Here is a 24,493-nt window from a genome sequence, read left to right on the forward strand (position 1 = left end):
GCTTTCTCATGCTGCAAATGGCTGTTTCTCTGGTTCACTCAAAGCAGCATATGAAAGCATCCAAGGATGATACTAAGCTCAGTAAAGGGCAAGACTGCTGGTAGCCAGCTCTGACCTCCCCGTGAAGCATGGCTACTGTGTCCATAATATAGGATGTGTGAGGATCAAAGGCACACTATTCTGCTAGCTAAAGAGATAGCAAACTACCGCCTCCCCGCCCCCCGCAATCCTAAAAGCTCTTTCCCCAGGTAAATAAAAGTATATGAGGGGAAAAAATTAAAATACACTTATCTACAGAGTAAGGATTTTGAAATATTAATGTAATCCCTCCTTCAAAAATATTAACCAGAATCATCTGGTCATTTCTGATTATACCTTAAAGACGTATCCAGATTCAATTTCTGTTGGTTTATCCTTAGACACTTCTAGTCAAAAGTATTAATTTTATTCCCAAATATCTTAACCACTAGTATGACGGCAGTGTATTATCTCCCAGAGTTATCAAGCACTGGAGGAAAAAAAAAATAGATGTTCAAGCAGCAGGCAACATTTATGGCCCTTTCACACAGTGGCATCTGAGTGGCTACTGAATAGTCCAGGAATAATTCTAAAAACAAGAAAATTCATGCATTTTACTAAATATGCTGTAGTTTTCACAGTTGAAATTTCCTCAGACATTGCACTTTCTTTATAAGGGAATCCTGATTTTTCTTAGTGCTATGGTGAGTCAGGACATGAACTAGCAGCCTTCTTTTTCTTTTTCTTACTGTGTTTCTTATGCTTCTTTTTCTTTTTTGTTTTTTCTGTTGCTTTTTCTCGTTCTTCACTGCTTTTCTTCTTTTTGCTCGCACCTCCTCAATATACTCTGATTGTGACAAGGAGTCAGATGATAAAGGTTTATCTTCAAAATACATCTTTCTCTTTTTGCTGAGTCCTTTAATATCTTTTTCTTTCTCAGTTCCATCTTTTGACTTCTTTTTCTTTTTTAAACTATCCTTACTTCTGATTCAGTTTCTGACATGGAGCTTTCAGAAGATTTATGTGTACGGTTCTTCTTTTTCTTTCTCCGTTTTCCTTGTTTCTTATCCTCATCTTCAGAATCAGCAGAACTGCTGGAAGAATCAGAGCTTGATGAAAAAGAAGATGAATGCCTATCAGATTTCTTCTTTTCTTTTTTCTTTCTCTGTCTTCTTTTGGATGGGCTCTCACTTCCACTTAATAATTTTTCCCTGTGTTTTTCCAGTTCTTTCTTCCAGTTCTCATTCATTTTTTCTTCAAATTCAGCCAAAGCCTTGGAGCCTTTCTTTTTTCTTTTCTAGTTGCTGTTTTACTTCTCCCCAGGTAGGCCTTGCTCTATTCAGATAATCCTGGATTGTTGGCCCTGCAGACTGGACTGGACCCCTTGATCTCGCCATTGCTATTGGGTTCATATAAGCCACCCGATGGTCCCGCTTCCCCATGGTGCTGGATTGAGCGCACAGCCGCAAGCCGAGGGAAACTGGGATGGTGGGAAGGCCAAAGCGGGCCCGCCACAGCTGATGTTTCTTATAATATTTGTAAGAGTTATTAATGGGAATAAAACAAAACGTTTTACTTAGAGAAAATATTTAAATATGGTAGCTAAATATATGAATAAAATCCTTGGGAAGCCCATTATAAATGTGTTCCTACATTTTTCTCCAATAAAGGAATTAATTATTTTCATCAGAAACAATAGATATTAAACATTTTTAACTAAATCAACAGCATTTAAAATGCATTAACACTTTTTTCTATTTCTATTGACACTTTGTTATGATTTCCTTGTATGTTTTTTGCTTTGTTTGTTTAAAAAAAGAATAAAAAAGTTACTGCCTAAAATTTATCTGTATGAATGTTTTCCCAATGTGGGCCACGTGCAGGTTTGTTACATAGGTCCATCACATGAGGTCCAGTTTTGAGTACGACTGATCCCCTCACCCAGGTTGTGAGTATGGTACCCAACGGTTACTTTGTCAACTCTTGCTGCCTCCCTCCCTTTCTCCTTGATCAGTCCCTAGTTTTTATTGTTGTCATCTTTAAAAACACAGAAATTTTAATTCACACCTTCTAATCACAAAATAAAATAAAATATTCATTTATTACATTGTTGGTAATTACAAGCAAAGAAACATGGCATTTATTTGGCCTTCAAGCCTCATTAGGGGAAGTTTTTTTATATTAAATTCTTAAATTATAAAAAACAATTTGTAAACTTTACTGGTGTGACAATCAGTTTAAAAACTTCTTCCTAGCTCACCTATTAACTTGCAAACGAAACAGGTAAACAGCACTACTTATTTTAAAAGCCTTGATCACTCAGGGTTTAAAATACAAGATAGGGGCTCATTTTCTGGAGGCAAAATTGACCTAGTTTCCTTGTCACATCCCAGATTTAACAAAGAAACAAGTTGAGACTATTTTAGAAGATCTCTGAAGTAATACACAAGATACATTCTAATCGCAGTTTATGGAAAGAAAATATTCACATTGTATTTGTAATAATTGCCAATATACCATTTTCTTGCATCCACTCTAGTTATATGTTATATACTGAGTTTTCAAGAAGATAAGAGTATATGAGAGTTTCAGTTCTTAGGGTTTTACATTGAGGTGCCTATAATAATACAATCATATTCAAAGCAAAATGAATGTATATGTTTAACATAAAAAAGGAGTCAACAGACTTGGCGCTCCAAAAATCTCTGGTGTTAAAAGTTAGTGTTTTATAGCATCTTCTCAAGTATCATTACCTTGGTTCCACAACGGCATTTTAAAGTACAGATGTAGCAAAAACTCTAGAGAATAAATGCTTTCCATAACCATCTTATAGAAAGTTTGATCATGACAGTATTAATTGAATGTAAACCAATTGACTTTAAATTTCTTAAGTCACAAGCTCCTTTTAGTACTAAATGAGATTGTTACTTTGATGAATCATTTGCAAATTTATTCTACAATGAACAGCATTTTACTCGACATCAAACAGTACATATTATGTAGAGATTTTCCTAATTTGATGTAAAATATGATTTTAATTATGGAGATCTCAGTGTAGTTTAACATTTGGCAAGATACCACAAGTCCTTGAAAGCAAAGGTATACACTGCAAGAGGATAATGCAAACAGCACCAGCATCCTTTGCACATAAAAGGTTGCAAGGAGCAATTATCACTTCATTAATTTGTAATGAAGGCCAAATTGCTTGTAAGGGATGGTGATGTGCCATCTCAGGCCACTTGTGAAAACAACAAGTCTCTAACTCTAGCATTTGCTGAGGACTAAAGACAGTAGAAATAAAATCCTTAAATGAATATTTTCTCATAGCAGCAGCAACAAGAAAAAATCATGAATTAAAGCTGCTGTTATAATGCTCATGCTTTGTAAATGTAAAGAATGCCCAAGCTTCATTCATTTTGCTACTGTAAGAACTAATGTATAATATTCATTATATATTAACATTATATATTATCAGAAATTCTATCCTGCTATAGTAATTGTCTCAAGGCAGAGATGAAAAAAGAAAAAGGGAGACACAGCATTGGTAACATAAAATTTGGTGGTGAAAAGCATCTTTCTCTTCATTTTTTTAATGCTTACAAGAAATCTCTGTGGTTGGTATCCACTAGTAACAGCTTCAGCAAAAGAGGATACAAACTAAAGAGGAGCTCAAAATAGTTTTTCAAGCTCTAACTCATTAGAATAAAAAATTCTGATATTTAGCCTAGCTTCCAGATTTTCACTCTAAGCTTTAATTATCAGACCACATAGACCAAGACTGGGTTCCCTGTATTTTCATCTTTTTCCAGGTCATTTCAACTATAACAAATCCATGCATCCAAACTTTCTTCCCCGGAGAGTCCATTCTGAAACTAATCACACCAAACCTCTCCATCGTCAAAGGTAGTATAAGATACTAAGGAGGCTCTTAGTTTATATTTTCTAGATAGAACAGTTCCTTGTCACTGAATCAAACATATAATTTTGAGGGAAACACGTATTTTAATAATTAACTGGCATTTAACATAATAACTATTATGCTAGTATATCATCATTATGGTAATTAATAATTTATATTTATTGTTGCTATTAATTACTTTCATGGAAAACATTTTTAGCTATTTGCTAACAAGGGATAGTAAGGTGAGGAGGAAGTTTACATTTCCTTTAAGAGAAGCAGAAGCTACAATAAATTTAGTGCACAGGCTAATATAATTTGGAAAATATTAAGAGTGTGAGAGAGTCATGATTTGCCTTTTAAGACTTAAAACCAGTTTCTAAGAAATTTGTGGATGACAATAAAAGAAAAATGACATCAGCAATATTGTTACATTTACAATATTACTTTTGCATTTCAGTGGTTTATAAGAAACACCTATTTCTGTGCTTTACAAAATGCTAATGATGATTAATCTTGCACTCAGTAATTTTAAGTGATATTAAGTTGGTTCATGTTATTCCTTTCTCCACTCATGTTTTTTATTCTTATGTTTATTTCCCCTTGTATACTCATAGCCATTTCAAAATCCAGTCTTCAACCTCAAAGTATTTGGGCATTTACCACGCAGCAGCATTTTAAGCATGCATGCAGAATCTCTTACAGCAAGACTGTCACTGTCAAGCATAAGGCACAGATAAATCTACAAAAATCATTATATTTCCATTTATTCATAAGTAGTTTTCCTTAACCCATTCCGGTCTCAAAAGTACACACACACACACACACACACACACACACACATTTACACACAGATATATATTTCTAAAAGTATATTATAAAAAGATCAGAGTAATATCAAATAGTTGAGACAAATGAAGAATAGAATTATTTTTTGTTTGTTTGGGGGGTGTGTGTGTGTGTGTGTGTGTGTGGTGTGTCAAATCAGAGAATTATGTTTGTGGCCAAGGAGTCAGAAAGACAGAAGACGGAGATTTGATGTTGGAAAATCCCTATGATTAACATGATGTGGGACAGGATCCAGAGACAAATACAACCGAAAAGGGCATGCGTGGGAATACGTGGACAGTTATCTTAATAATAATGGCTACTATTCAGTTCCTTTAACCACCTTTAGCCCCTAAGTTTTCAGCAGAAATTTGGTAATGGTATTATAATTGCCTCATGGAATATAGAAAAGCCAACATCAGAGTTTGGCAAAGTATACTGAAAAGATCTGGGAAACAAAGACAAATGTAAAAGAATCAGAAATTATCATGAGAAAAGCCAACAAAGTATTTTAGAGAGTGAGAAGAACTAGGAACAGAATCATGTGACATCCCTGCTTAGAATTCTCACCAATATTGGGCATGCCTCAGTACTTTCTGTGGTTTTAACAAGATACAGGTTATTAAAGGCACAATGTCTCCAGAAAGTTGAAGTATGTTGTCCCCTCTGTCTCCACTTTACCCAGCAACCTCACAGCTGGGCTCATAGATGTCTGTGTTTTTCTTCTCTGTCCTCTAGTTCCTTAATACCGTTAGACTGAACAAGACCTGAAGTAGCCTCAGCTCCACTCTTGCTGGAGCTTCAAGTTTTTAAAAATATTTTTATTTTATTTTATTTATTTATTTGTTGAAAGGGAGTCTCACTCTGTGGCCCAGGCTGGAGTGCAGTGGCGCGATCTCAGCTCACTGCAAGCTCCGCCTCCCGGGTTCCGGCCATTCTCCTGCCTCAGCCTCCCGAGTAGCTGGGACCACAGGCGCCGCCACCACGCCCGGCTAATTTTTCGTATTTTTAATAGAGAAGGGGTTTCACTGTGTTTGCCACGATGGTCTCAATCTCCTAACCTGGTGATCTGCCCGCCTCGGCCTCCCAAAGTGCAGGGATTACAGACGTGAGCCACCGCGCCTGGCCGGAGATTTATTTTCCTCCCAGCTGGGATTCAGGGTTACCGTACTGAGATCTCAGGTCTGTTGCAATGATGCTGCACCTCTGGACAAATGTCCCATACCTCTAAGTTTGTTTAATTCCTTTACGTAATTGTTTTTTGTTTGTTTGTTTGTTTGTTTGTTTGTTTTGTTTTTTTAATTCCGGCTAAGCAGGGAAACCGGAGGCTTTTTAAAAATACTGCTTCCCAGATCCAAAAAAAAAAAAAAAAAAAAAAAGAGCAGCCTAGGTGATTCTAACATTCTAACCCCAAACATTGAGAACTAATGCTGTATATCCCTTGGCCAACTGGACTTTTGACTTCTGCGCTCTACCTGAACTGAACTGATACGATGCTCCAACACCAGCTTCCATGAAACTGCATCTAAAGTGTCTTCCTTCCCCTGTCTCTGTAGCATGGTCTTATGTTCAGCCCTTATCCCATCTGGTTTTTCACTCCAGATTTACCAAGGCCTAGACATGCCTTACACAGAAGCTCACCTGAATAACCTCATCTTCTACCTCCTACAAGGAACGGTAAGATATTATTATAAGAAACCAAGTAAATCCTCACAGTGTTGTATTTCACATCTGGTGTAGTACACCTGACAAAACACGTGTATTACAAAAACATGCAAACAGTGTGTGGGGAAATTACTTTCAATCACATATTCCTAATGGTATGAATGAAGACGATTTTAGACATGCTACTATTTTTATAGTTTGCTGTAGTTTGATAGCATTCCACCGTGATTTCTGTGGTGATTTGTGATTTTTGAAAACGCCCTTATAATTGCAGTTTTATTCAACTTTACATGGACATATTAAATATTTACATGTGCAAAGCTTAAATTAGAAATTGTTTATAGCTAAAAGATAAGTAAAATGCAATTTTTCATATATATATATATATATATTTTTTTTTTTCGAGACAGAGTGTCACTCAGTCATCTAGGCTGGAGTGCAGCCAGGGGATCTCAACTCACTGCAACCTCCACATCCCGGGTTCAAGTGATTCTCCTGCCTCAGTCTCCAGAGTAGTTGGGATTACCTGTATGCGCCGCCATGCCCAGATACTTTTTTTTTGTATATTTCAGTAGAGACGGTGTTTTGCCATGTTGGCCAGGATGGTCTCTAACTCCTGGCCTCCAGCGATCCTCCTGCCTCGGCCTCCCGCGATCCTCCTGCCTCGGCCTCCCAACATGCTGGGATTACAAGTGTGACACACCACGCTTGGCCACAAAATGTGATTTTTCTTATCAGAAATTGATGCTGGTGGAGGAGGCATAACACATACAGAAGATGACAATATGTTCTGTATTTGAGGTACTGCAAGGAGTTATTGAGAAAAGACAGATTATCGTGTGAAGGAAGGTCCTGGAAAAGGATACAGAAATGAAAAGATAGGATTATTGGAACTTCTGTTAGTGAAAATTAAGGAGGACACAGAAAGGGAGAAAAAATGTCAGCAGGCTTAGCAAATGTGAGGACAGAATCTGTTTAAGTAACTGGGTTCCAGTACGATTGGAATATAGGGCAGTGGGCTGTGGATATGTCGACAAGTACTTCAAGTTCGCACTTAACAACCTCGATAGATTCTTGGAAACTATGACTTGAAACAATGTATAACAAAACCAGTTTTACCCTGGGCTAATTGATATAAACAAGAGTTAACTTTCCATGGCATATTTCTGGTTATGAAAACATAACCAAATTTTTAAATAAATAAAGCACTTCTAATATTAAACATGAAAATAAATGTAAGGTACCGATTCATTTAAGAAAGATTCATGAAAACAAGATGATTATTAACCCAATTTTTGGTGAATAGCAGTGAGACGGTGGTCAGACGGGTAGTGCGTTACATCTAGGAATGAACATTTGCAAAGTGAAAACTTTAAGGAGTACCTCCTCCCACTGTGTAGTTCAAAAACTATGGCAAATATGGCGGCTTGCCGAGTGCTTTCCTACTGCCTCATTTGATGCCATGTATTTGTATGATTATTGAACACATGACAGATTTTTATTTTAAAATAATTTGTATTCATTCATTCATTCTTTTTCTAACCTGCTGATATGGTTTGGCTCTGTGTCCCCACCTAAATCTCATGTTGAATTGTAATCCTCAGTGTTGGGGGAGGGACCTGGTGGGAGGTGACTAGACCATGGGGTGGATTTTCCCCTTCTGTTTTCACGATAGTGAGTGAGTTCCTATGAGATCTGCTTGTTCGAAAGTGTGCAGCCCTTCCCTTTTCACTCTTTCTTCCTCCTGTTCCAGCCACGTAGGATGTGCTGGCTTCCCTTTTGCCTTCTGCCATGATTGTAAGTTTCCTGGGGTCTCCCCAACCATGCTTTCTGTGCAGCCTGCAGAACCATGAGCCAATTAAACTTCTTTTCTTCATAAATTACCCAGTCTTAGGTAGTGTTTTTATAGCAATGTGAGAACAGACAAATATATCTGCTTATTCCAGTTTAACGTTGGGTTGGCTGGAATCTATCCCAGCAGCTCAGGGCACAAGGCAGGAGCCAGCCTTGGGCAGGAAGCTATCGTACTGAAGGGCACACACACACACCATACTCACTCAGACTGGGAACACTAAGACATGCCAGTTCACCTAATGGGCACATCTTTGGGATATGGGAGAAAAACAGAATACCCAGAGAAAACTCACGTAGACATGGGGACAATGTGAACACTCCACAGTGTCCCTGGCTGTGAATTACTTTTCTTTCTCATTAGTGTTACATGAAAGATATTGGACAAAAGCACCTTATTCAAGGCCCCGGCATACTTAGCAATGTAAGGCCGGGAACAATTTGGGTAATACAACGTATCTCTGCTTCATTTGCTACAGTGAGAAACTACTGAAGAGAGGTGCATGGTTAACTCTGGACTGGGAGTTGGTACTCTAGAGAACAAAAAAGAGGACAGCTTTAAGAAGACCATGACAAAGACCCAGGCAAGACTTCTTAAGATGACGTCTGTTGAATAATTATATACTGAACATTTCCCAAAAAGATTATAAAGAGATGCTCTTTTTTCTTATGAATGCACACAGTGAATATCTACATGTGAAGATAGTAGTAACTCAACTTATCTTAGAATTTTTGATTACCAAAACATATTTTAGAATGATTCTTCTTTGTACTGAAAGATGCAGCATCAACAACAACAACAACAAAATAGACAAGGTACGTATATATAAATAAATTGATATCTTTAATTTTTATCTGTGAAATAATGTCCTGTTTAGACTCCATTTATCTCCTTTCAAGAACATTCAATTTTTGTTTATTGACTGACTACTGTGTATCAGACTCTATATTGATAATGCAGTTATGACAGAGATAGACAGGATAGCTGTTCTTATGAACATAATGTCTACCAGTTATATCTACTGTTATTTTATATACAACATACTCATTCATTTCTCTATTCATTAGTCTTGCTGCCCTCCATGGTCTCTAGTTTTGTTCTTCTTCCCCTCCCAAGCATCTAGCCCTGTGCCTAAAACCAAGTAGGCACACTATTTTAATTTACTAAAATTAAATGGCAGGCAATGTGCCAAATGTCAAAATTATATAATTTATTAAGTACAGACAGAAGTGTGCTTTTGGCTACATGAGGCGTTGGATTTAAGAGAATCAGTAATGTAGACAGTTATCTGTCAGAGTAGCCCTAACTGAGTAACTATAAGATCAATGACAGACTTACAGGAAAAAAAGGTATAAATTTCTAGAAACTAATTTACAATTCAGATTTTGAAATAGAGGGTGAATAGTTTGGAAGATGAAGGAAAAGAATCTGAAAACCTGAGATGTGGTGGAGTGGAAATAAAAAAATTCAAAAATTATTAAAAGTACTTAAAGATTTATCAAAGAAGGGAATTTCTAGCCAGAAGCATTGACTTGAAACAGATATGATATGCTAAAATATAAAATATAACATAGGGAGGCCACATATATTTCACCATTGTCAAGAAGTTTCAATGAAGTGTGCTATTTGAATTCATCTTTCTTGTGAGGGGAAGAATGTCAATATCAAAGAAAAGAGAAGAAAAGTATAATTTGCATTGTAAAGGTTTGGTTTTTAAATGATGAAGTGTGTTTACTTATAATGTAAAGGACACTTACATTGCAAAAACGTTCTTTTTAAAACTATAGTGATGAAGTATAGCATTATCTGAAAATCACATCAGTAAACTGAGAGTCAATATGATTTAAAAATCCTCTAATGAATCACTAATATATTCAATACAAGTTAGAAAGAAAAAAATACATTGTTGACATTCATCAGAGATTGTCTCACTCTGTCTTTCTAATCATATGTAGCCAAATGGCTTTACTTTTTATAGAGTAAATTTCCCTTAAGTATTAGGGAGTAGGACAATGAGACTAGCATGTTTCCAATTCTTGGAAAGATGTTCAAGGTGAAATTGTCCAATAAAAAAGTAATTTTAGAATTCAGTATAACTGCTTGAAGATAATGAGGAAAATTCCATGCACATTGGCTTAACTTGTCTAGACTGAAAACTGTGCTAAGATGGACATTTACAGAATTATTACAAATGGCCAACTACTTAGAAATTAATGCATAACAGTGATGGCAGTACATTTCATATCAGTTGTGAGATTCATGCAATTTCCTGCTATGATAATGGGTCACAGTCACAGTAATTCATACCAATTTACAATATACCTGTGGAGCACTCCCAGTGACGGAAATGAAATTAACTCCTGTCACTATGGAACAAATGCTAAGTTTTACAGATCTTCAGATAGCTAAATTTACTTTTTAACAAAATAAGTGTAATTTTTGAGAGCACTTCTCTGAAATGTAAGCTGTTTTATAGCACCAATTTTAAAACTACAGAAACCTCTTCTACTGTCTTCTTCACAAGGGTAGCAACAATACTTCATAGAAACATGTTTAATCTTTTATCCATTGAGTATCCCGGGGAGCCTAGATTTAAAGGTCTAACCTGTAGAGATAAAAGACCCTGTGTTTGAAACCTAGCTCTACTACTTAATAACTAAGAGATTCAATAGAGTATGATTTAATTTACACATCTGTAAAATGGGAAAAATAATAATTAACATGTTATAGAGATGTTGAGAACAAAATTAGATCGTCCATTTAAAATGGTTGTAACTATGTTTGCCACCTGGGAAGCAGCAAATAAACATTCATCATTATTATGCTGACAAAGCTGAGTTAGCCAAAAATGTCACCAGAATACACTAGTTTGTTTTCCTTATAAAATAACAGAAATATATTTTAAATTCAAAGTTTATCTATTTATTATTCTTTTTCGCTTGCTAGAGTTTCTATTTCTTCGAATTTGAGACTATAACAATTCTGACCAGTGTAAGTTTGTTTTAGTCGTTTGAAATTCACTAAATATAGCTGACAAAAGGTAACTGAATATTTGGCTGATTCACATATTTTTATTTTTATTTTTATTTTTTGAGACAGGGTCTTGCTCTGTCACCCAGGGTGGAGTACAGTGTCATGATCTCGGCTCACTGCAACCTCTATCTCCTGGGTTCAAGCAATTCTCCCCACTCAGCCTCCCCAGTAGATGGGACTAAAGCACACACCACCACACCAGGCTAATCTTTATAATTTTTGGTGGAAAGAGGGTTTCACCATGTTGGCTAGGCTAGTCTCGAATCCCTGACCTCAAGAAATCCACCTGCCTTGGCATCCCAAAGTGCTGGGATAACAAGCGTGAGCCACCGTGCCCAGTCACAATTTTATTAGAAATGAATCTGCTATCTTTTATCTGAGATAAATTTGCCATTCTAAACTGGAGTAAAATATTTGCCAATAGTATTCCACACTTTACCATGTTCTATATTTCTGTAATTTTATTAGACATTTGACTTCACTTCTTTTTACTATTATCTTTTTAAAAATTAAAATATATCTGTCTTCTATCTGCATAACATGTCAAGAGATATATTCTATACTTTAATAAAAATAAGTAATCTTTTTATGTTTTTATTTCATACCAGGCAATATGTTAAGCCTCAGGTATTTCATGTTTAAAATGGAGATAATAATAGCACCTTTCTAACAGGATTTCTTAGTGGCTTAATAAATAATATTGATAGTAAGTGTTTACACAGTTGTTACCTGCTAAGTGAAACAAATGTTTATTAAGCCCTTACATTCTACAAAACCATTTTTGGCACTACCATTATGATCAAGATGTCATTAAACATTACATCAAAGAGGTAGTTGAGTAGAAGGTCATTTAGGTCCTTTTACGTCATAGGAGAGACTTTGGATTTTATCCTTAGACACATGGAAATTTAGTAAAGGGTTTGAATAGAGGAGTGATATGATCTGAATCATGTCATAAAAAGGTCACAGGCTGCTGTGTGGAAGAGAAACAGTGAAGAGTGACAATCTTAAGAAGTGAGATGGGAGGTTATTGTAATACTTTTGTGACATAGGATGGAATCTGGATAGGATAGCATTCATTGGTGGAAATAGGAAGAAAATAACAGATTCCAAAACCATTTGGGTGGTAGAGCCATGGGATTTTATGGATTCAACGTGGGACATGAGAGAAAAGTGGAGAATGTGATTTATGATATTGAAAGTTGCCCCTCCCAATACAAAAACCAGAGGAATAAAATAACAGTCAGGAGGTGGCATTTAGGGAAGAAATTTAAACATAAGTGGAATTTTGACTAGTGAAAATAGATGAGGAGGAAGAAGGAGGATGAACACATTCCAGGTAGGTGAAATGATATGGAAAAAGGCATAAGACCCCCAAAATTCCAACTAAGTTTGGACATCACTGGGTAGCTGCAGTGAGAGATGAAGCTGATCTTTCATTGACTAACTCAACACATATTTATCAAACACCTGTTATGCACTAGTGACTCTATGTGGTGCTATTACAGCAGTGAAAGTGATGACTTGAACAGTTGTGTATATTGAGAGGAGGGGAAGATTTCAAAATGAATGGCCTAGGAAGTCTTCACTGAAAATGTGATATTTAAATAAAACCTCAAAGGATGACACAAGGCAGAGGAAGACTCCATGGGAAACTATTTGAATAAAGGAATATGGATATATCAGGAAACAGCATCCAAGGCAAAGGAAACAGCAGTAAAGAATCCCAAGGTAGACAGTAATTTGTATGTCCTCAGAGGAGGGAGGTAAAGAGAATGACCTGAAGAAGGAGGAAGGGGAAGGATTGAAGAGTTTAGCCCAATCCTGGGATCTGAGCAGAAGACTGACAAGTCTTACTTTTTCCTCAAATCACTCTGGGTGCTATAAAGAGAATAGTAGAAAATTAGAAGAGTGGGAAATGACCATGCAGATGGTTTGGAATATAATGGAAGGTTTTCTCATCACTCATGAGATTTAAACAACAATTAGATTTAAGTACATTGCTTTGGCAAGAGTATTTATGATGGGCTGGATGACGAACGGAGGCAGATGGATCGGAGAGTTACTGTGGTTAGGCAAGGGGCAGGTAATGAGGACTTGTTCATTTTGCTCATTATTGATACCCGACCGTTCCACATAATCCACTCATTGAATAAGTAAAGAAATGAACTAATTTTTGAATGAGAGAAATATTTTAGGAGTAGGACAAGGACTTGGCAAATGATTGATATTTTCTTTGAGAAAACTGAAAACCTGAAAATGACTCTGAGGTTTTAAGCTAACACTGGATAATCCTATTGATCATTTTATGTTCAAGGTAATGGGCCTTTCTGGCATTGCATCATTTTATCCTTGAAAACCCTGTGCTGCAGGCACCATCATCTACTAATTCTGTAGATGAGACAAAATGAAGCTTAGGAGGCGGTTCAATAACTTCCCCTAAATCTGTTAGTTGGTAATGGCAGAGCCTGGATTCAAACCCAGAACTCTTCAATTGCAAAGCTTTTCTGTTTTTTATGAACCTGTCTTGGTGACTTGGAAATAATGTTATGAGCAGAAAGAGCTGAAAAACAGGTGGGAAAACTTATGCAAAGAAGAGGAGCAAAAGTTTAATATGGGTAGAATCTAATAATGTCAACATGAAACACAGAAAAAAAATGTTTTCAAAAGTTGAAATGGAGATCCAGAATTCAGAAAAAAATTATACACATATCATTTCAGATTTTGGAGTCATATAATTGAAGTTTTAGAAATATTATGATTAAAAAAGACAAAATACAAGAAAAATGAAATGTCAGAAACTGTATTATGAAATGCTTGTTTACAGGGTAGGAAGAGAATGACAAGCTGATGAGAGAAGGGGAAATATTGTATTACTGAAATTGCTCTGTCCAAATCCATACTGAAATGTTCCCACATCAAAACGTCTTTCAAGTTAAGCATGGTATATACTGCTGGAAAAGGAGCATTTACAGAGGTGAGAATAGAACAAGGAAAAAACAATGTCAGAGTTGCCAGAGAGAAGAGAATTTCGATAACTGTGTAAGTATTATACAGGATACTTTAGAGGGAAGTGTGGTGTGAGGACAGTGAACTGACAAGAAGAAAGATATTGACTATAAAAAAATATGTATTTTTGTTAGCAGAGGTTTTCACAAAATGTCATTTAACTCATAAAGCATAGCAGAGAAGAAGTCAAAGCAGATATGGAGATTTTGTCCTAACAATTTTATTATTGAACAGGAAAATATTCAATAGATTCTATAGGAGATTGGAGAACTTTCTTTACAAATTTCTTAATCGATACCTAGAGAGAGAGACAAAAACACACCCAATGTCAAAACTAATAAAAGTCCAACCTAGACCAGATCTTCTTACTCTTAGACCTGTACGAGTGCCAATAAACCACATTGTTTCGGCAAAGCAGAAGGACTAACCGTGAAGTCAGTTTGAGTAAAACTCTGCTCCGCTAATAATTAATATGAGACTTGAACTGGGAATTCCCCTCAGTTACAGGAAAATATTAGTAACTTTGAAACAAATACAGAAATATAGTATTACTATAATTTTAGATGAACCTAGTTAACTTATTAAAATCTCATTTTGTTAGCACATCAATCTATGTACTATAAAGAGTATGTTTTAACAAGTTCTGAATTGTTAGTATTTTTAAAGAAAAGTTACATTTCTGGAAGAATATTTGGGAATGGACTAAATCTTACTTTAATTCCGACCTAAAAATGATTATAAATAAAGCATAAGTGACAACTATTCCGCTTTTAAAATTATCATATGATCACAATTGTTCCATACTGTATCATGCATTCACTTTCATAGCCTAATGTGAATGTGTGTACAAGCAAAAATAATGAAATACATTGGAATCATAAATAGCCACTTGTACATAAAATTTTAGAGATGAAGGAACATTTATAAATTTTGAGCTCAGCAAAATTGTTCAATATTATTTATATAACATGTTCATAGCAGGTAAACATTGGGAAAAACTTAAAAAGCTAAATAGTGTGTATTCATATCATTTTGTGTAATTAAATTTTCCTAAAAAATTAATTTATTTAATATCATTTAAAAATATTATTTTAATTGACAAATAATAATTGTACATATTCATAGAGCACATAGTCACATTTTGGAATACGTAATGTACAGTGAAAATATCGGGGTAATGGGTATATCTATGATCTCATACATTTATCATTTCTTTCTTTTGGAAAGGTTCAATATCCTCCTTCCAGTTATTTGAAACTATATAGTATTTTATTGTTAACTGTAGCTATCCTGCAGTGGTATAGAACACTAGCACTTCTCCTCTCTAACTGTAATTTTGTGTCTTTTAACAAATCTCTTTCTACATCAAAATGATCAAGAATGAAGAAAATCTTTCTAATCATAAATTGAATTGTGAAAATAGGATTATCAAATTGTAACAATTGTTCTCATGTGAATGCCAAGACCAATATCATTTGGTGGGGAGCAGCTGCAAGTTATCATCAGTGCAATATTTTGAACTTAAAATAAATTTTTAAACCCAAAAACAATGGCCAGCTACGTAAGCTACAAAGATCTTGTTGTCTTTGGTCATGGCTTATCCATTTTTTTGTGTGGCATCTCAAATATTTTCATATTTTGCAAATGGCCTACATAAAGAGAAGATATTCAGATAATATATTATTTTGCAGTTTCAAATATTATATTTATGTAAACTACAACGTTATGCAATTATACCTCTATTTATTATCTAAATAAATTTTTGTTCCAACTTTGTAAAAAATATTTCAGAGATTATTTACAAACTAATCCAAAGTTTATTTGTTGATAATAGATGTGTAAAAATGTGTTTATTTGAAAATATTTCTCTACATTCTACCTCAAATTTTACAAGTGATTATTTATTTCTTTTGGCTATCCTAATTCAATGAGGCTAAATAAGTCCAGTACATTTTAAAGCAGTAACTTACTCTGAATTAGGAGCAGGATGGCTCCTTATTTTATTTGCCTAATATTACATGTCTCCAGAGACTCCTTCAGCTTCTAGAGCTGTGTGACACTTAAAATGGTAACATATACCAGTTTTCTCTGCATTAGTATCCTCTATTCAAAATATGAAATCCAAGTCAATACCATGAAATTAAGTAGGATTACACTGAAGGAAACCAACATTAAGTCTATAGTTTCCAGATTTTTATAAGTATACCACAAGGCAAATATTTTGGTCAGTTGTATACTCTGGTTATTGGAGAACTAACTTCTAAATCCTACAGTCGTTTTATTTCTACTTGATGTATATACATATATGAATGTATTTTGATATATAAGATATTTCTTAGTGTATGTAGTATATATAGTATATTTTACCCTTTATTTAGATTTATTATTATAGTTTCTTGCTTCAAATCTTAGCCTTACTATTTTGAAGAAAATTAAACTTTTACTCCTATAACTCTGGATCTAAGAAGGCTGAGAGTACATCATTTTCAATAGCAACAGTCACTCAACAGTATTGCAGGTGAATGTAGGTTAATGACCACTCCATTATGTAGTGTAGTTTCTAGAACAAAATATTTTACCTAGGATTCTCCTCTTGGACCTTGATGTTCTTTCACCGGGCTTGCCAAATTCTTAATCATGCACTATGTGTTTTTCATGGGCCAGACACTTTTCTAAGTTCTTGATATTATAAATCTAATATAGTCCTCATAACCAACCAACAAGGTAAAAAAAATATCATCTCCTTTCAAAAGATGAAGACATTGAGCTGCCAAAAGATTAAGGAAGGTCCTGAAGTCACACACGAGGGTGGGACAAAGGAGCTTTGACTTCAGCATTCTAGTTCACAGACTAAAATCATGCTTCCCTATTGGTTTGGTTTGGCTGATCTCACTTCTCTTTCTGTTTTGTATTTTTGGTTTTGCTTTTCCCCTGCTGCTCTGCTTTCTAGTGCCAACCCAGTGAGTGCCTACTCATTGATTTTAAGACCCAATTTAACTGGCACCTTGTTTAAGATTTTCTTTCCTCCTCACCAAGATTGAGTCACCGGCTTCTCAGCTGTACACTTTCACCACTTTCTAAACAGTTCCACTACTGCATATATTACCTAGTACTGCACTGATGTGCTCAACGTTTTCTGCCAAAAAGGTTATACTTTACCTCAAGGTAAAATGATATGATCTCTAAGACTAAAAATTTTCCATGTAACTGCAGACTCCAGCGTAGTGCTGGAAATATATACTTGCAGAGGCAGATCTATAAAAACATAATACTGGTTGGGTACAATTTGGAATCATGGGAACTCTGGTAAGCTGGAGAGTGCATTAATGGTCAGAAGAAACTCCACTTTAATTTTTAATAAACACTGTGGCTCAAAAGTATCCATCCATTTTTGTCTTCTAACCTAGCATAATATCAATAAAACGAATACAATGAAATGGGTAAACGTTTAAACATATACTATGGGCTGAATCATATACTCCCAAAATTCATATGTTGAAGTTCTAACCCTCAGGATCTCAGCATGGGAGTGTATTTGGAGAGAAGATTTGTAAAGAGGTAATTAAATGAAAATGAAGTTATTATTGTGAACTCCAATTCGATACTACAGAGGTCTTACAAGAAGAGGAAATTTGGACACAGACACATATTGAGGGAAGACAGTGTGAAGAGCCAGAAGACAGACATTTATAAGCCAGAAAGAGAGGTTTGAAACAGATTCTTCTCAGCCTGTGGTATCTCAAAGGTTTCCATATTTTGTAAATGGCCTACGTAAAGAGAAGATATTCACAGAATATATTATTTTGTGGTTTCAAATGTTATGCTTATAAAAAGTACAACTTCATGCAATTACACCTGTATTTCAAGGTTCTCAGAGGAAACAATCCTGTCAATACATTGATTTCACACTTTCACCCTGTGAGAAAAATAATGTTTTTATTTAAACCCCCCAGTCTGTGGTATTTAGTCACAGTATGTAACAAAGAATGCATCTTGTAACAACACTTACACAAAATGTAAATGTTTAATATTCAACTAAAGCTTATGTTTATAGGTAATCGGTTAATTGGTTACCCAGTTAATTGGAAGATATATTGTTCTCTGAAATGACTGATTGATTTGTTTTCATAGACCTACCTGGCAAGCAAGGAGTCTTGAAGAGAGTTAGGAAAAAGAATTTAAAGTACTATCATCAGACCAGTCTAGAAATGTTAACACTTTTCTTTATCAGCTTCTCTTAGTAAGTGTTAAAAAGATAAGTAAAGGGAAGTGTGGCCTGATTTCAATAAGATACATAATATAAATTAAAGAAGCAGGTGCAGCCCTTAGGTAAAGTAGTCATAAAATGGTTCAATAGTAAAACCACTAACTGCTACAGGTGGAGGATGTTTAACAGTGTTACAGGAAATGTCTGAGGTTCAAATTTCTGAATGTGGTACCTGTTATCAGCTCAGATCTAATGTTGAAATTATGCTTCCAAATAAGGTGAACTGAGTTTAAAATTTGTTTTCCAGTATTAAATCTCGGTGAAACATAGTAGGGCTACTAAACAAAGACGTACTAATAATAAATCGCAGAGCATAATGGACACAATTAATGCCTCCTTACTAACCAGTTGTTTAAAGTAGAGTACTTACAGTAATTTAGTTTTAAAAGATAGATAATGTGAAAAAGTATTGCAAATGAAAGCAAGGGTTCTGTTTTGGAATAAAAACAATTTGTCAGGGCTGGCACACAGGGGGCAATACAAAACTGAAAGTAACGTTCAGGAAACCAGGAATTTTCAAGAAGAGAAAAATGGCTTAGACTAGAGCTAGGTCTCTTAGTATAGTTTTCTTTCTTTTTTTTTCTTTTTGTTTTGAGAAGGAGTCTCGCTCTGTCACCAGACTGGAGTGCAATGGCACGATCTTGGCTCACTGCAACCTCCGCCTCCTGGGTTCAGGCAATTCTCCTGCCTCAGCCTCTCGTGTAGCTGGGACTACAGGTTCGTGCCACTATGCCCAACTAATTTTTGTATTTTTAATAGAGACGGGGTTTCACCATATTGCCCAGGATGGTCTCGATTTCTTGACCTCATGATCCACCCACCTAGGCCTCCCAAAGTGCTGGGATTACAGACTTGAGTCACTGTGCCTGGCCTGTTAGTATAGTTTTCAATATTATATTAGGATTGAAGAATTGGGCATTAATACTAATGCAATGAAAGTTTGGACTCTGATACTAGAATCCCACTTAATATCAATTAGAGTCTAAGGTATATTTCTCATTTCATAAGGTAAGGCCAATCTTCCCCATTTAGTCCTCTTCATACTCTTGAGAAAGACTGAAATTTATTCCTTTCAGAAATGTTTTTAAACTTTCTAAATAAACTGGAATCCATTTAACTCCAGGTATTACACTCCACTTACAGGCATCTAGTCTAGATAGCACATGAGAGAAGCACTTACTATAGTCTTATGTTTAACTCACTCAAAAATATCTCTTGAGGGCCTAGTATGAACCATACACTTTTCAAAACTGGGGATAGAAGCTGTTAGATAAACAAACAGCAGTCTCAAGTTTCATGGAACTTACTTTTTTTTTTTTTTTTTTTTTGAGATGGAGTCTCGCTCTGTCGCGCAGGCTGGAGTGCAGTGGCCCGATCTCAGCTCACTGCAAGTTCCGCCTCCCGGGTTCACGCCATTCTCCTGCCTCAGCCTACGGAGTAGCTGGGACTACAGGCGCCGCCACCTCGCCCGGCTAGATTTTTGTATTTTTTAGTAGAGACGGGGTTTCACGGTTAGCCAGGATGGTCTCGATCTCCTGACCTCATGATCCGCCCGTCTCGGCCTCCCAAAGTGCTGGAATTACAGGCTTGAGCCACCGTGCCCGGCCGGAACTTACTTTTAAGGAAGAAAAAGAGAACAGATAATGAAGAATGACGGAGGGTACAAGGACAGAGAGGTCAAAGGTCACTGCTCTGATGAATTGTCATGGGCAGAGGTGTGAATAATGTGAAGAATAAAACTATTAAGACGGAAAAGACTAACTGAAGAAGGAGCGAGTTTGGTGAAAGAATATAAAAGTATTTTGGATATATTAGTTAGAAGTGAAGTTTGTAATAGCATCTGTTATGAGTCTGGAATTTAGGAGCATGATGAAGTCAAGGATATAATATAAGGACCTTCAATATGTAGATGGTGATAATGGCTAGGAAAAGATTGTACAGAGAATAGAAGAAATTTGAAGAATGAGTTCTAGAATTTTTCGTTTATTAGAAATCAAGAATTTTTGGGAGAATCTTGCAAAGAGCTTAAGAAAAAGTGTCCAGTAAAGCAAGAGAACTATGAAAATAGTATGTTGACACCAAATAACGAAGTATCTGGAAGAATAAAAGTCGATGATAAAAAGAAGAAAAGTCAGTAAGCACTGCCAAATACTTCTACAAGATGAGCAAGGTGACGGTCGACGACTGAGACATAGCATTTGGCAACGTGGGTGTCATTTACGTGCCTATGATAGAATGAGATCGTAGCTGGCTTATTTTTATCTGGATGTGTTTCATCTATTTGTTTCTTCAGTAACAATTTATTGAGAAAGTATTATGTGTGGGTATTAAAGGGGGAACTACAAACAAGAATGTATCCATTTATTGCCATCATGAAAATCATGAAATCACAAAATAAATAAAAACAAAATTCTGCCTACGAGTTTTCTTTTATATTATTGGAATAAAGTAACTTGTTATATACTGCCCATTACACTGAAGTTTTTTCAGATTGCCTGTCTCTGTTTAGGAGATACTAATTATACACTTTAAAATATATATAGAATCATCAACGAAAGCAGGTTTGAGGTGCTAAGAGATTTTTAGTGTTAAGTAATATATAATATGTATTTATTTCACAAAAGTCAAGAGAGTTGTTATATTACATTTCTCAAGCCCAACCCAGCCTTTCAAGTGTTCCCACAAAGCTATGTCGTGGCCAATTATCTCAGATAAGTGTTTATGGTGACAAGGCTACTGCTTAATTTAAACTTTTCATACACATGCTTGTATACATACACACACTCTGGCACATCATGTAAATCAACAAATATTTTCTACAGTATTTACCAGTTAAATTTAGGAACATATACTCTTTTAAAACAAAGCGACATTTTTAGAATCACACTGATATTCATCAGCTCAAATTTATTTTTTAATTTAAATTAACATTTTTTTATATTTGCAACAGTGTAAGTCACTTTACTAGCATTTGTGTGCCTTATTCAATCCAGTAAGTATCTTGAAAATATATATCGATTATTAATATACATTAAATAAGAGAAATTAATTACATAATACATGTATAGCTTTATACATTTTTGAACAATAGATAAATATGTATTCAATACATGGCTATATACATTTATTTATAATGTATATTATTTATTAATGTTTATTAATTTATTAATGAATACTAATAAATTGGTAATGTATAGAGCCATATATTGAATACATTCATAAATATTAATTACTTAATATACATTAAATAAACATATTATAGATATATTTGCTTTTCAAAAACACAAATTTGATGTAATAACATAATAAAGAGCTTTGATACAGTAATTCAACAAAGGTAGGACATGAACATAAAAATATTCGTGAGGATAAAAATTAAAGTCTGTAGTGCTCTGAAAGTAAATTCTACATATAAAGTGAGAATCTAAACTGTATACTACTATTAAGTTCAATACACCTTTATAATTAAAATAAATCTGAAATAATGTATTTTATTAGAAGACTAAATACAAAAGCAGTCGTCATTTTGCATGGCATAACTCAGAGCAATATAAAATAGGCACATAGTAAACTGACGGTTAAAAACATAGTCCAGGCGACACAAAATTCAACAAATTCAATCAACAGGTGCATAACGTATCATTTCTTTGGTTTAAAAGTCTTTGAAATGCTGTATTTCTACACAGTGGAATTTCCTATAGAATTCCCAATTCACAACATGTTTTTCTATTGTCATTTACCTAAAATGAATGTACTATGGCATCAGTACTACTAGTCCAAATACAACTGTAAAAAGCACCAGCTGGCTGTATTCAACATGGCACTTGTCCAGGTCTCAAATGTCTTATTTATATACAATGGAATTTTGCCAGCTGTTTAATATTTAGGGCTAATAAATGTAATTGGCAGTACTACACAAGCACAACTAACAAACATCAGAAAATACTTCTCAATGTGAAGTTTGAGTTGTTCTCATTTAACAGAGTGAAATTTGTGACAGTAGAAAGTGAGTTTAAGCAGTTTTGATTTTGAAATAATTTTTAAAAATTAAAGAAAGGTTAGCAAAACTATAGGTGAGTTGTAAACTTACTATCTTATTTATATTTTTTTAACCAGGGATATGTATTGATAGTTAAAGATTGTATCATCATAAAAACGAACAGAGGTATTTAAAAAGGTCCCTGGACCTCAAAGACAAGGTAAACGGTGCTAGACCTAGAGGAAGTTACAATATAGTATCAAGATGGATTAATGTATCATGATAACGCAGTGAAATTTTACCAAAAGAAGTCTATATGAAAAATAAGGTGGACTCACAAACTTTGCTAATTATGAATGTAATACTATAATTTATGTTTCATCTCTAGAAACAAACAGTAGACATGTACCACTTGATGAAAGAATGAATGGAAGAGAGAGAGAAAGAAGAAAAAAGAGAAGGAATGAGATAAGGGGAGAGAGAGAGAAAGAAAAAAGAGAAAGTAAAATGAAGGAAGAAAGAAAGAAAAAAATGAACCTTCTTGCAAACAAAATAAGCATTATTTGTAATATGCATTCAATTTGAGTAATAGACGAGGGGTTATTCCTCTCAAAATATCGCTTTTCAAAAGACAACATTCCACTATTGAACCATTATTCCCTCTAAACCCTGTTGTTTGTCCCTAAAAAATGCCCACACCCCTGGGTATAATAGAACGTTAAACCTAAACCATCCTTTGTGTAAAGGTGAATATGTGAACCAAGAAGGCTCTGACAGTAGACAAAGTAGAAGGGGAGAGCTGTGTGGAAATTGTGAGGATGCACGTGAAATGAAAAGTGAAAGGGTAGAACTGAAGAAACAAAACACATTCCTCCAATCCGACCTACTCCACATTTTTGCCAAGTTTAAACCCTAGAGAAGATACAAAAGACAGTCCTCTAGCCAGTAGTGAAAAACGCAAGAGGAAGACCAGGGAATTGAACAATTAAGAAAATTGGACTTTAATTATTGTTTTCATAATATCTGTTGATATCTGTTAAATTACTTAGCTTTCCTGAGGTCTATTTTCTCAACTACTAAATATATTAATATATAAAATATAATTTCCTTTCTACTTAAGTAGCCAATAAAATGCTTAATTCAGCCACAACAGGTGCTGGATTACCCACCAGACAGATCAACATGTATCTAGGAGATGGCAAGGTCACAAAACTTTCTTTTTCTAATTTCTAAAATCTAAAATGATGTCTGATATATTTAAAAAGAAAATAAATAAATGTTTGAAAAGGAGAAAAGCTAAAACTTTGCGCTGGACCTTGTTACAACTATATTACTGATGCTGCTTTGACTTTGAATTATAGAGGAAACACCGTAATGTTTCTAGGTTTAGGTTCTTTACCATAATTTGATTATAGGTGCCCAGTCATACACCGTCTTCACAGCCCACAGATGCAGATAAAGCACTGAGCTCATAGCAGAAAAATAATCCAGAAACAGGATGGGGGGAAAGCACCCAATAAGAAGTTGGCTTTTTAATTTTAGACAAATACAAATTAAAAACATGCTTTCCGAACCAGAGATGCCCATCTCCCTCTTGGTAATGGACACAAGATTTGGGAGCACTTCCATGATTTAATCCTGGGAGCAGCAGTTTCCACTTCACATTCTAGTATCACTGCTGCTATCCCTTTTCCTAAGTCCCCTGTCTTTCTGCCTGACTCCCCATCATCGTCTTGCTGCAAAACATTCCCTCTTAGTAGACATGGGGAAGAAAATGCTAAAATGATTCAATTTCAGGAGTTCTGCTTCCTTTTGTTTTAACAATCACAAGGGAAACCAATAATTCTACCTTGGAAAAGTTCGAGTGCCATGAGCACAGTGTCTTTCATTGATTTTTAAAGAGCTTTTCAGCGTGTGTTTACATTTTGGATTTTGCTCCTGAAA

The 24,493-nt window shown here is 35.1% G+C and overlaps 1 protein-coding gene and 1 pseudogene across 3 annotated transcripts in view; both read right to left on the reverse strand.

Moving 5' to 3' along the window:
* The window catches only part of EPHA3 (EPH receptor A3), a 358,445-nt gene that overhangs the window by 257,459 nt on the left and 76,493 nt on the right, over nucleotides 1-24,493 (reverse strand). The window lies entirely within an intron of this gene.
* LOC111545131 lies at nucleotides 718-1,460 on the reverse strand (annotated as a pseudogene).

This window comes from Piliocolobus tephrosceles, chromosome 2, assembly GCF_002776525.5.
Source record: "Piliocolobus tephrosceles isolate RC106 chromosome 2, ASM277652v3, whole genome shotgun sequence".
Classification (NCBI taxonomy): domain Eukaryota; kingdom Metazoa; phylum Chordata; class Mammalia; order Primates; family Cercopithecidae; genus Piliocolobus; species Piliocolobus tephrosceles.